This window comes from Nilaparvata lugens, chromosome 10, assembly GCF_014356525.2.
Source record: "Nilaparvata lugens isolate BPH chromosome 10, ASM1435652v1, whole genome shotgun sequence".
Taxonomy (NCBI): Eukaryota; Metazoa; Arthropoda; class Insecta; order Hemiptera; family Delphacidae; genus Nilaparvata; species Nilaparvata lugens.
This window is the reverse complement of record NC_052513.1, coordinates 5,290,821-5,304,225: the sequence shown is the minus strand read 5'-3', so window position 1 is coordinate 5,304,225 and position 13,405 is coordinate 5,290,821. Positions and strand designations below refer to the sequence as shown.

The 13,405-nt window shown below is 34.9% G+C and overlaps 1 protein-coding gene across 4 annotated transcripts in view; it reads right to left on the bottom strand.

Annotated features, from left to right (window-relative positions):
• Nucleotides 1–13,405, bottom strand: part of LOC111052561 (protein kinase C, brain isozyme) — a 195,124-nt gene that overhangs the window by 61,151 nt on the left and 120,568 nt on the right. The window lies entirely within an intron of this gene.

Below are 13,405 nucleotides of genomic sequence, written 5' to 3'. Positions count from 1 at the left end.
GCGAACTTAATTTTTAAAAAATCAACAAAATTCAAAAATCTACATTACATATCCCGAGTTACATGTGTTATTAATGGTTAATCACTACCAAATTACATAAACACCCTCCAGGCAATTCCCTGTAAGAACGGTGGCTGCGTCTATAAAAACTGGATGAAAAGCTCTCGAATCACAGTACTACCAACAATGAGCAACACAAGAAGGCTATAAAAATCCCCGAGTTTCCAATATAGCTGATCACTTCAAAAACTTCTTCCCACTGGTTTTTGCCAACTCCCAACCGCCTGCTGCTTGAGAATCAAAACTGGATGAAAGTTATTATTTTCAAAGACTACTGTACTACAAATTAGTTATTACTTCTTCAACATCTACTGAATGGAGAGGTCTCCTTCTCTGCCTGGTGTAGATTCTATGCAACCTGTGAAGAGTGATATTATTTTGTTTTGTTAATTAGATGTTTATTAGTTTCATTCACATTGAATTATCCGTCACATTTGATATGTGAGATTAGAGCATGTGCAGCCTCCAAAACATATTATGTTATTTCCATGTTGATTGAATTATAAGATTTGTTATTGATGATGATGAATGTGATGATTTGATTATGATTATTCAAGTTGGATTATGAGTATGAAAACGGTTATTGTATCAAATAATAGAATACCTTCATTCATAATTTTTACCTTAATTTTTTGGACTCAAAATAGTGTGTGAATTAAGTTATCATTTACATAACCTCTGGACTGTGTATTCCAAATTAAGGTTTGAAGCAGTTTTGGGCGAAAGCCTGTTGTTTCTACCTGCATTTTATCTATTTTCTATGAATAAATGGAAATGGAATGGAATAATGTTAAGGTGCGTACAGACTTATGCGCCACGAACACTCCACTCTTCATCAGCTGATGCTTCACTTCTTATAACTGTATTGTACAGAAACAGTGAGATTCAGATATAATTAGTATTGCATCAGTTGACGAAAAGTGAAATGCGCGTGTTCGTAGCGTATGAGCCTGTACGCACCTTTATACATTTCTTCTCACGCAAAGTTGAGTGACAGGCTATCACGACTAATAGTTGGTCATCAATAACTTTGATTTATTGAAGGCTTGAAAATAAACTGTATAGATTCTACGACTCATTACGTGCTGCAATGTTCAATTCAATTTAAAACTATAGTAACGACTTGCAGACGTACAATTTTAGTGGAAAATAAAAAACATACTTTCACTGACAAAACCATACTTTAGGAAAGCTTGAGATGGATCATTGGTCACTTGATCCTCCATTGATCCTGGGCCGATATAAAAATGGATCCCCAGCGATCAAAGCAAAAGCAAATATTATCTTGTATTTGTCAAGTAAAATTTAACTTCAAGTCACCATTACAGCATTAAAAGTAAATAATGGCTTGGGGGAGAGAAAAGGCTACAAATCACAAGGCTAGCGAATTTACTCTATTTCTTCATGAAGTAGCGACTGTCTTGTTTGACACTTTTTTACTTCACTGCGCACCCTAATGCGCACGTTAGACACGTACCCGAAGTCGCAAAGTTGTTAGCAAACTCTTTAGTTCAAAAGTTGCTAACTGAGTCTCCAGTAACGTACATCTTAACACCGAATTTCTTTTCAATGATAGAATTCACATGACTTTCACAAGTATTACTTTGTCAACAAAATTCGATAAAATTGATCCACTCCAAAGAAAACAATGAGAAATAACCAATAAAAATGGAATGCAATATGAATCTATAGAATGACAATCAAGAGTATTGTGTATAAATGTTTCGAGCTATAGTGAGGTCCACGTTATAATGACAGTGTTTGATTAACTTTAATGTTGCTATCCTTGTCTATCATTAGACAAAGCAGGTAGTACTATCCTTTTCTAGCTCCGCACCGATGCCAAATATGTCTTCGACAATGTAGAAATATAATTAATTAAGGCAGAGAACAGGCAGATAACGTGGACCTCACTATAGAAGTTTGATTCCAATCAGCCAATCGGAGAGCTTCCTGTCCTGCCGACTTGACTGGAACGCCTAAAAAACCCCTAATGTGGTATCGCCCTAATACGGTTGTTTTTCTATGGCTATTGATGTTTCCCAAGTCAAATATGGAGTACTGAGAGTGTGAGCGACTATCACGGTTGTGCGGGTAGCCTAATCGATAATATTGTATCAAATCTTACCATATTCTAATTCAAAGTATATCGTGAATATTTTCCATGTGGATTGTATTTCTGGCGAACAAGAGACATCTTATGCCAGTGTTTTTTTTCCCCTTACAATCTATTACTACATTTTAGTTGCATTATTCCATTTGTCATGCTAGACTCCAATGTATCTAGAACACAATGTATTCTAGATAACTTACTGGAATAGATTTGATTTCTGTATATGAATTTATGAGTGTGAAATAAATTTGAATTTGAGTTTCTGTGACCTTATTCCTATTCATATTTTGATTCTAAAATCAGCTATATTCCGATCGTCTCAGTAGTTTCTACGAGGTTGAGAATATAAGAATCTATTTACATCATTACATTCCATCTTTTTAGTAGTATTTCACTTCATTTTATTCAAAAAGTCGACAATTTGCAGATCTATTTCTCTCAGTTTGAAGTTCGGAGCTCTAATTTACATCAGTATGGAGTTGGGAGATTTATTTTTCATCAGTTTGGAGTTCGGATTTATATTTTTCTTGTAGCCTTCAATGTTATCAAGTCTACATCAAACCAATAGAGCTAAAACATAGTAGAGGTATCACCGAAGGAGTATGAAGATCTAATAAGTGAATGAGGCAGCCAATAATCGAATAGTGCCCCCGGCTTGGAACCACAGACAAGCAAGGCATCAAAGACCCGCAAGCCTTTAACTTCTTGGCCTCGTGTGACTTGCCAACTTAGCGACAACATCAAAGACCTGCTAAGTCTAGAATTGGCGTTAAGTTTTCGGCAAGTTGGAGGTGTGGTAAGTAAGTCATCGCTAACTTCCCTAACTCTGGACTAGAGGCGTCCAAATATACTTTGCAAAGTTGAAAGGTATAGGAGCAACGTTTGTTTGTTAACTTTTTCCTCCACGACTCTTTGTAGTAACCTTTTCCTTCAGATGTTTTCTCTTTCTTCTTCTCAGTTGTCATCTGCTTCGTAGATATCTTCATCTTTTTCTTGTTTCTTGAAAAACTTTGTACTACTTTGCTTCCTTCTACTTCTAGTCGTTTCAGTTGTTTGTAACTCTTACTTTGTTCGAAACTTCATCTGCAAATTATTCATTACTTTTATCTCTACTGTTTGTATACTTTCGCCTCCTACCATCTTTGAATCAGTCCTACTAATTTTACAATAAGTTTTCATCTGCCTCCTTCTCAACATATTCTTCTTTCATTAACTTTATTTATTCTCTTGTTAATTGAAATACCCGTCACTACTTTCTTCCTTACTCAAACATTATTTTCTTCTTCTATTTTGACAGTCCCTCAGATTATATTATTTGTATTCACAGTTTCTTCGTTATTTTTCTTACAAGTTTTATTACTGTGTTCTACATCCTGTTACATCTTCTGGTCTACCTGCTTCATCATTATGGTCCATACTGCTAACAACATAATTAGCCATCCAATTCAATCAAATAGTCTTATTTATAGGAATTTTTATCACTCTCAAATTCTAGATTGAGAATACCAATTTCTTCATAACCACAAATGCATTCACATATTTCTTCCATTTTATTGTTCTCCTTCTATTCGAATCTCCCATTGGTAAATCTACACTTCTTTCACCTCTCCTCCAGCTTTCCTCATCCTAGTTTCTCCAAAATTCTTATTCATCAAATCTTTTCTACCGCCAAGCTGTGATTGATCAACTCTTAACTTATTCTAATTTCTTCACACATTTTCTTACACATCCAATTTCCTCCAATATTCCCCAGCAAGTCTCTCATCTCTACCCAGCTTTTTCCTCTTTTCTCAACCATGTACCTATAACATTTTTCTACAATATAATATAAATATATTTATTAAAAACTTTTTCATCACACCAGCTGTTCTACAGTGAGGTCCATATTATAATGACAGTGAAGAAACTTAGGGGAACAATAACAATGTTTCCGATCCTCTGTCTTGTCAATGCCTTCTATGGAGGGTAACTGATACCGGTTTATTGATGTAATATCAACTGCTATTTTTTTATTTTGTTATTTTATATTTTTCAATGATTTCATAATGAATTTTCATAATCAAGATTGAATATTTTGTTAATGAATTATATTTCTACATTATTAAAAACCGATCTGGCAACAGAGCAAAGCGAGAAAGAGATAGCGCTATCCGCTATGTTGAATGATAGAGGATAGCAATTCAATCATTGTAATGAGATCAATAATTGTTAAATGTTCAATAATTGTAATTGCTATCCTTGTCTATTATTCAACATAGCGGATAGCGCTATCTCTTTCTCGCTTCGCTCTGTTGCCAGATCGGTTTTTAACAATGTAGAAATATAATTAATTAACAAAAAATTTAATCAAACACTGCCATTATAACGTGGACCTCACTATACACTTAGCTCATTCTAATTTCTGAACACATTTACACACCATCTCCTTCCACAATAAATTTTCTCCCATATTCCCAAGCAACACTTCAGCTCTCCTCAGCTTTTCCTCTTTTTCCATCCAAGTTTCCCACTTATTTGGAAGACGGCGGTGGCATCCGGGTGTGTTTTTCGAAAAGCCCCCCAGGGAAGCGGCGAGAAGGCAGCGATAGATCTCTCTCACCTTTTCGTTCGACGACAAGCTTGCGAGATTTTTCATCAAGTATCTGTCCCCGGGGGCGACAACCCTGCCACCTATCTCCTAATTCTCACTTCTGGCTGACATCTTCCAAGCGTGCATCGCCGAGAATCAATAAGCTGTTCTTCGGATCGGCACATGCTTTTATAGATTTCCAAAATGTTGGTGAACACGCATTTCGGTATTCCCTGCTAGCTGAGACATTGGCAAGATGTCTTCCATATCTCGCCACACATTCTATGCGAAATTTCTGTTGTAAACTTCGGAGAAAGATGTCTCAGCAATTCAAACTTTCTCGTAACATGAGAGATTATTCAGGATCAAACTCATCTCAAAATTTAGAATTATATTCATAAAATATGTGATACAATGAGATTATTATGAATTGATAATTGATATTCTGGCTCAATTGTTACTCTGTTTTTGTGAAAATCTTACAGCTATGACGTAATGTAATGCCGATAATATTCGATACTGCACAGAAATTTGGAATTCAACATTTATATGGAACTCCTTGACAAGTATATTAAAATATTATGAATATTTTATACATGAACACATTTTATAACTCATTACGACTTTCAAATTAGGGATTTCTTGTGGAGAAAATCTATTTCAATGTCTTTGTCAATTCGAAATCAAATCTCAATCTTTAAAAATTGGTCGAGACTTGGCCGAAAAATGTTAATAATTATTTCATACAGAATTATTGTTATTTAACATCAATGATATACTATTCAGTGATAGTGGTATTAATTCGAATAATATTATTTATTGTAATATTGCAACAGTCTGCTAGCACCAGCCGGTTCGTGGGTTCGAATCCCGCTGATGGCATGGGCATATTTGATCATCTCATCAATAATTTACCAACGTACTTTCCATTACCCACGCAAAAGCAAGAAGCTCATGTGGTCATTATCCGCATTGGAAAAATATTATTAAAATATCAGGGATTTTCGAGGAATTCATCCAGTTGATTATTATCAAGAAATTTTGCTATTATTGTGATGGAATATCAATGATTTTCATCAATAATTTTTTTTCTAGAATTTCTGTAGATGATGATTATTAATTATCAAGACATTTCGCGATTATTATGACAAAATATCAATTATTTTTGTTGATACGTTTACCAGATATATCTATTTTAGATTTCCAGATCTGAACGCGGCAGATTTGTCCACTCCGAAAATAGTAACCACTATTATTGAATTGTTTGAGGAACAGGTTGACAGGCTATGTATAGAGTCAACCATTTATTATGCATCGGGCTCGGCAGAATTCAATTATCAGACTGGCGATTAATTAAGTTGATCAGCTGCGGGGAGCATAGCAACCCCACAACCCCACAACATTACCTTTTATCTCTGTCTGTTTGCGAACAGAAGCAGTGATCGGACAGCTGTTTGATTTACCCGTTAATGGCCTCTGCATTTGAAAAGCAGCGAAATAATTGCTGAATGAAACACCGTGGGTTGTCATCAATGTATGCATGATTAGAAATTGCTTTGGTAACTAATGGAAAGTCTGGTGAATGGAGTTGAGACACAACTCAAGCTGGGATGATGCTGTCACACACAGCGGGGTGGCTCATATTGAGTATGATCAATCTGTTCTTGACAATCGTATATGATTATCAAATTCAGTGTCATCGGGCACTAATTTGGAATGTTGATTGGCATTGGAATGATCCATTAAACACAAATATTATTGTACGGTAATTGAAATTTCTTTATAGATGAAGCAAATTTTCATCTTAATTTTCAGACACAGCAGGATGAGAGGTGCATTACTGATTCTATACAATACAATATAGTACATATTACTGGTACAGGTACAATATTTATATTATTGACTATGTAGATGTATTATTTTGTATGTGTTATTCGTTTATTGATAAATCTATTAGGAGACGATTGATGAATATAGTGTCATCAAAAAATAAACTCATGAATTTGGAATGATTATTGAGAATTTAAAGTTTCATTGACGACAGACCAACCACGATTTTCAGTCGTAATAAGGTTAAGTTCGTTATTATTAATGACTAGCAGGTAACCCGTGCTCCGCAAGGATCTATTTCAAAACTTGACAAACTGAAAACTTGAAGTAATAGGATCTTGTAGAATTGAAAATAGGCCTACAACCATAATCGGTGAATTAAGAATCAGTATGCAAAATTTCAAGTTAATCAGTCCAGTAGTTCAGACGTGATGATGCGTCGAACATAATTTTCCTTCCCATAAGTGTATAAGCCAGCTCTTTCCTTCATTATAGTATATTTTTGTTGTTACAATAGGATACACTTACTTAATCTCCTTATCAATTTGGATTGATGATTGGAACTTAAAGGTTTCATTAAGTGACTATCGGAGTAACAAAACTATCGGAGAGCATAATAATATTATACTTTATATAGATTGTGATCAATATGTTATTGACAATTGGGTACGATTATTATGAAATTTAGTGTGGCCAAACGCTAATTTGGGATACTAATTGGGGTTGAAGGTTCAATTATCACTCGCAAACCTAGATTATCGGAAAATATTATTGATTGTGGAACATCTATGAATAGGTTTCAAATGTAAATATAGTACTGCAGTCTGCAGAAACAATATAAATAATATGTTCATGGTAATGAATTTAATATATTTCCAACGACAAAATCTCTCCCTTGCACCAAAATAATAAAGGACTTTTTCTAACTTCAAAATCTTCAACTTGACACCTTCCTCTTAACTATATGGAACGTAGATAATTGCCTCAATTTCATCCCTACAAATCTCTCCCTTGCAACAAATGAAGAACATTTCCAACTATAAAATCTCTTGCACCTCCCCATGCACCAAAAAATAGAGGAAATTTCCAACTACAAAATCTCTCCCTTGCGCCAAAAATAAAGAACATTTCTAACTATAAAATCTCCAACTTGACATCTTCTTATATGAAACGCAGATAACCGCCTCAATTTCCTACGGAAAGTTATGAGCAGAAGTAGTGGATTGCTGACTAAGGATGCGTGATCCGCAGTTACAAAAGAACTCTCATCCAAGTTACGAACAAAGAAACAATTCAAAAGGAGACGGAAGGGCACCGGCACACAATGAGGCAGCCTCTATTGACCTAAGACATTGACTTGGAGCCCTTCAACAAAATAAGGTACACAAAATCAATGGTCCAATTGGACGTCGGGGAGACGAGAAAAGGTCTTGAAAGTTTCAGTGGGATTCGTAGAAGCCGAGTTGGCCAAACACAATACAGCTGTGAAAAATGGTCAGCGTTCGCCTTCTCGATGATTTTCCATTATTCATTCGCTCAACAGAGCTGCCTGCTTCCAGGCTTTCATCAGTATTACTGTGTCACTCGCCTGGATTTGTCTGGCTTTCTGAGTGCCTAATTTCATTCATCATTCAGTTCAGTTTTATTCCACCAACAAATATAATTTCAATCACTTTTTCTTAGGGTTACTACTGGACAAGTTGAATTCATTGTGATTGATGTTGTAGTATTTCTCCGTAATGAATGAAACAAACAACAAGAAATTGTCAACCACTGTTTACTGAAAAGTGATTGACAATTTCTCTTTTAACTCTTTTGTAGTAGTTCAAACACTGTGTTTCCAAGTAAATATTTGAGAACACTTACTTATTATGAGAAATGCATTCCAAATCTTCCATCAAAGACTAAGTGCCAGTTGCACAAAAGCCAGTTAAATTTTAACCCTGGTTAATTCCAGGAGAGCCAATCAGAGAAGCCGTCTTTTCAAAAACTCCTTCTCTTATTGGTTCTCGTAAAGTTAATCACGGTTAAAATTTAACCGGCTTTTGTGCGATCGGGCCTCAGTGTTCTAGGAAACACAAAGTCTAAACCACAATACAGTTATTATAATGTGTTTCGTCATGGACAACATAAATTTATTCTTTTGTTAGTATGGAGGCGGATTCCAAAATACCAGTATTAAAGCCGGTATTATTATTATTAGCGTATGGCTTTGAATGGTGGGGAGACCCAAGGGTAGTTCCACCTCGCCGTATATAGTCCAAAGTTCCCTAACGGGAAACCGGACACTAAGGTTATAGTCAGCAAAATACTCTAAATTTACACTTTTCACTTCGAAATAAAGTTCTTTTTGTTGTTAAACAGTCCAAACATATTCAAAAACTGAAACAAAACACAAAACCACTAAGTCAAATTTAGAAAATAAATTAGGAGCCGAAAATTTAAAGCCTAAAGTGATCGGTACAGTGGAAAAGTCATAGGAACAGTGAAAAGTATCATGAGTTCTAATAGAGATACTCCCCACTCAATACGGCCGAACAAGTATGAATTGCTTGAATTGCCTTCATCAGAACTTATGGGGATAATATTGTCGAAGTACCGAACACGTGCACGGGTGGATTTTTATTGATATTACAAATGGAATTCAGTCATTCTATTTAAAATTTATACTCATAGGTTCACAAGGAATGAGCTTGAATGTTACATAACAGTTTCCATGTCTGGCAGCAATTGGAGTCTTGGTCATTGAGTAAAGAGAAAGAGGAATAAAAATAAGAAACGTCTTGTATTCTTCACTGAAACTAGAATTAGTTGAAGTATTGTAATAGCTCTGATCATTCAGGAAATTCGACAAATAGTCCATGATAGTTGCTGAGCAGATGCTCTTCGATAAAGGAATATGTTTCATAATGTCCTAACGAAATCTTTTATTACATTCAAGTTCATTTCTATATCATAATATTCTTCCAGATATGGGAACTTGAGAGCTGAAGTATGATAGCATCATTATTTTATCGGTAATGTACTCAAGAGCTTGAAATTTGATGACTTAAACAGAATTAAAATTTCGGGTACAGGAAAACCTGGGGGAAAAACATGAAGGAGATATGTTTCTTCAACCTACAATTCAATGAGATTCATAAATCCAATGAGAACTTTTCCATTTGTTCATGAGAATGCATTACGTCATTGGTTTGAATGAAGTACGAATCTGGTGAGAACAAATACAAAATGGAAGGATTATAAAATATAAGATGATAGGGATAAATTAAATTAATAATGCAAAATTAAAAGATAAATATCACCCCTCTCATTAAGGAGAAATTCCATTTTTTTTAATCACATGTAACTTCTGAAACAGATAGCTTTTAAACCTTGGAAGGGTGGATTTGAAATGCAAACTATAACGGACAAATAGCTTTTAAACCTTGGAAGGGTGGATTTGAAATGCAAACTATAACGGACAAAGGTTTTTGCTATCGGAGGATTATCAGATAGTAGTTTGAGAAGCGCTTGGTACGAGCTAATTAGACGCATGAAAACCAATAATTAATGGCTTATCACTTGTGAAATTTTAACGTAAAAATATCGCGGACAAAAGTAATTTAAGCTACAAGGCGGATTATCAATGAGAGTAGTTTAAGAGACTCAAAATACAAATTAATCAGACGCAGAAATGACACAGTTTCTATAATGTTCCATCGCTGGTAGTGCAAAATTTCAATGTAGAATCACCGCGGATAAAAGTAATTTGAGCTATCAGAGGGATTATCAATGAGGGGATTAGTTGGAGAACCTTGTTACACAAATTAATTAGAGACAAAAGTGACAGAATCAACAATGATTTTCTCTGGTAGTATAAAATTTCAATGTCAAACTACCCACAGATTAAAGGATGGGTTTCAAAAATAAATTGTTTCATCTCTGTTCGGGAGGGTTCAAATGATGAACAACTCCAGACACGAGTAATTATTCCATCAGTGGGATTGCCTCAGAGAATAGTTGTATGAATTAATTAAGAACAAGAGTGATTATGAAAAAAGCGTTAAGGGAGCCAGACTCGCGTGATCGCGGAACCAATTTGCTGGTATTCCCTGCGGATTACTACTTATCGATCCAGTGAAACCCTTATTCATCAGGCAGTTCAGTGTAGCGGGATAGGCTGCCCCTCCACCCCGATAATCCCGCCGGAGCTATCAAAACATTCGACAAGCATGTCCATTGTTTGGTCGCTTCTTGTTTCCACTAATAATTCAGTCAGGTCTCGATAGGTAGCACTTACTTTCAGCAGCGAGTGGAGACCTGCACTTTCGAAGATTACACCCACTGCCACATAAATCGTCGCATGCTACTGCCATCCTTATATTGCTTGCTACCATGGAAAGACTTCGAGAGAAACCTTGAAACGTGTATTGGGAATGCATTTGATGGTCACATAGAACTGCATCTTCATGCATATTGCTTACGATGAACAACCTTCAAACAGAATGAGTCCTCATGACTATTCCATAATGCTTATAAACATGGAATAAATTAAAAGATTATATATAAACTGAATGCTACGACAATAGTTATTCCATATCCTATTATATTAAGCGAGCAATTTCTGTATATGGTTATCTGGATATCTGGTTATGTATGTCCAACAGATCTCGGAAACGGCTCTAACGATTTTCACGGAATTTGAAACATAGTAGGTTTGATATAAAAATTCGATTGCACTAGGTCTCATCCCAGGGAAGGACATGAAAAGGATAATAATTATTCATTTTTGGGAAAACAGATAATAATTTCGTCGTCTGTCAATAACAGAAGATGTGAGTGCCTCTGTGGAAGAGAGACAGAATTATGTTCAGCTGTTCAACTACAGTATTTGCAATCAATCAGCTTATTCACAAGAAATATCAATCTAGAAATTTTAATCGATTTGATCAAAATAATCTGATTTGTTGACATGACATGGTATATCATTCTAAATAAGAGTCTATAATAATTTTCAAAGTTAATCATTATTTTACAGTTTTAAAAGATTAGTGAGTGTTATTTTGTTATTCAATTTGGTTTGCAAACAATCTAAATTAGAACTTTTCTGTTTTCAAATGTTTGGATTGAAAATTAGACCTAAATTCAAGAGTATGGAACATAACCCACTTTTTTAATATTTATAGTGTATAAATCAAAATTCAGGGAAGAAACAGTTTTGAGCTGTGCCTGTTAGTCCTTCTCAATCATTATAAAGAATTGAGTTCTGTTTATCAATAAATAAATAACGAGCAAAGCTCGGTGCCCCGATATTTTTTCATTAACAAGGAAATCTAGTGAACATGATGTACTGGAATTGGTACAGTATTGACGAGGAATGATATTCATTTACTTATACATTAATACATACAATATCATTCTCAACTATGAATGATTGGGAAAGGGACAGACTTAAAGCCCAAAACGTTTCCTTTCCCAAATTTAGATAGGAATATTAGTAGTAATAACAATATCAACAATATCAATGACAATAAATTTAAGGAAACTTTCAAACAAGACGTATTAAGTTCGAAGTTGAAATACAAATGATGATACAGTATAAGGGCGTAAAGATCAAGTTCTCAAGTTACTAAGTTCCTTAGGAAACATAGGATATTCATTAAAGTACTTGATTTCAATTTCAAAAATCAACGGAACTGTTTGAAAATTATAATGTTATTCCTGAACCAACAATAACAACGTTTTCTTTCTTTTTTGATACAGTAATATGTTTATCACATAATAGTAAAATCTGTGCACATCATACAACTATCCATAACATTATTCATCAACAATGCAAGCTGTAATGTAAGCGTATAATACACGTTTGATAACCTTCCCAAGATTAATTTGTGCTTTACAAGTGAATTTTACAGTGTAATAACAAGAGACCACAGAATAATTCCATTGAGGAAAGCAGATCAGTCCTGTAAGAGTGAGAGAGACAGAATATGCTAAGCACTGAAGCAGACAACTCAGTAGATTTCCATAGCAAACAAGCCTGGCATGTGTTGATGGTTAGGTTAGGCTGTACAGCATACCCTGTGTATAGTACGAGTACATACAAATCCCACAGGAATTCCGAAACTTACCGTTCTCACACATGTTAATGCCATTGATAATGGAAGTACGCGGCCTCTCTATTAGGATACGTCTGTGAATAAATTTGAATCGAGAATTCACGAAGTTGTTGTTTAGCTTGCTTGTTGAAGCGATGGGCAAGGATCTCCAAATAAGACGTATCTGATCTTGAGAGAATTCATTGCAAAATACAAATACCGCTTGCTAACTTATCAACAATAACAGGATTAACAGATTTGACGTTTACTGAGACAAGGAGATTTACATAGAGATCGTTGTTCAAGATGGAGGAGCAATTTATTCATGGATGACTTTAGCGACTTCATGGGTTGGAGTGGATTTTCCCAGTATTGAATTTGAATTTTAGTATACGAGCAAGATTTAATCAGAAAGACAGCTTCCAGAGAAACAAGATAAGATCTGATGTGATGTAAAAATGTTGATATTTCTTGTATTCTTGTTTCAATTTTGTAGTGAAGACAACTATTTTGTTGTTGAACTTTGTTTTGGGTAGATATGGCTGCTGTTACAGAGTTTTGGAATTAAAATTTTTTTTCTAAATTCTGTTGAATTTGATTCTCATTCTGGGCTACTATTCTAGAACAAGGAAAACTATAGATTTTTCTTGAAAGGACGTGTTTTATGTTGTCTTTGAACAAATGATTCATTGTGGTTGACAAAGGAAACTGGCCTTGCAGAATGAATTCCTTGAAATCTCAGAATTATTACTA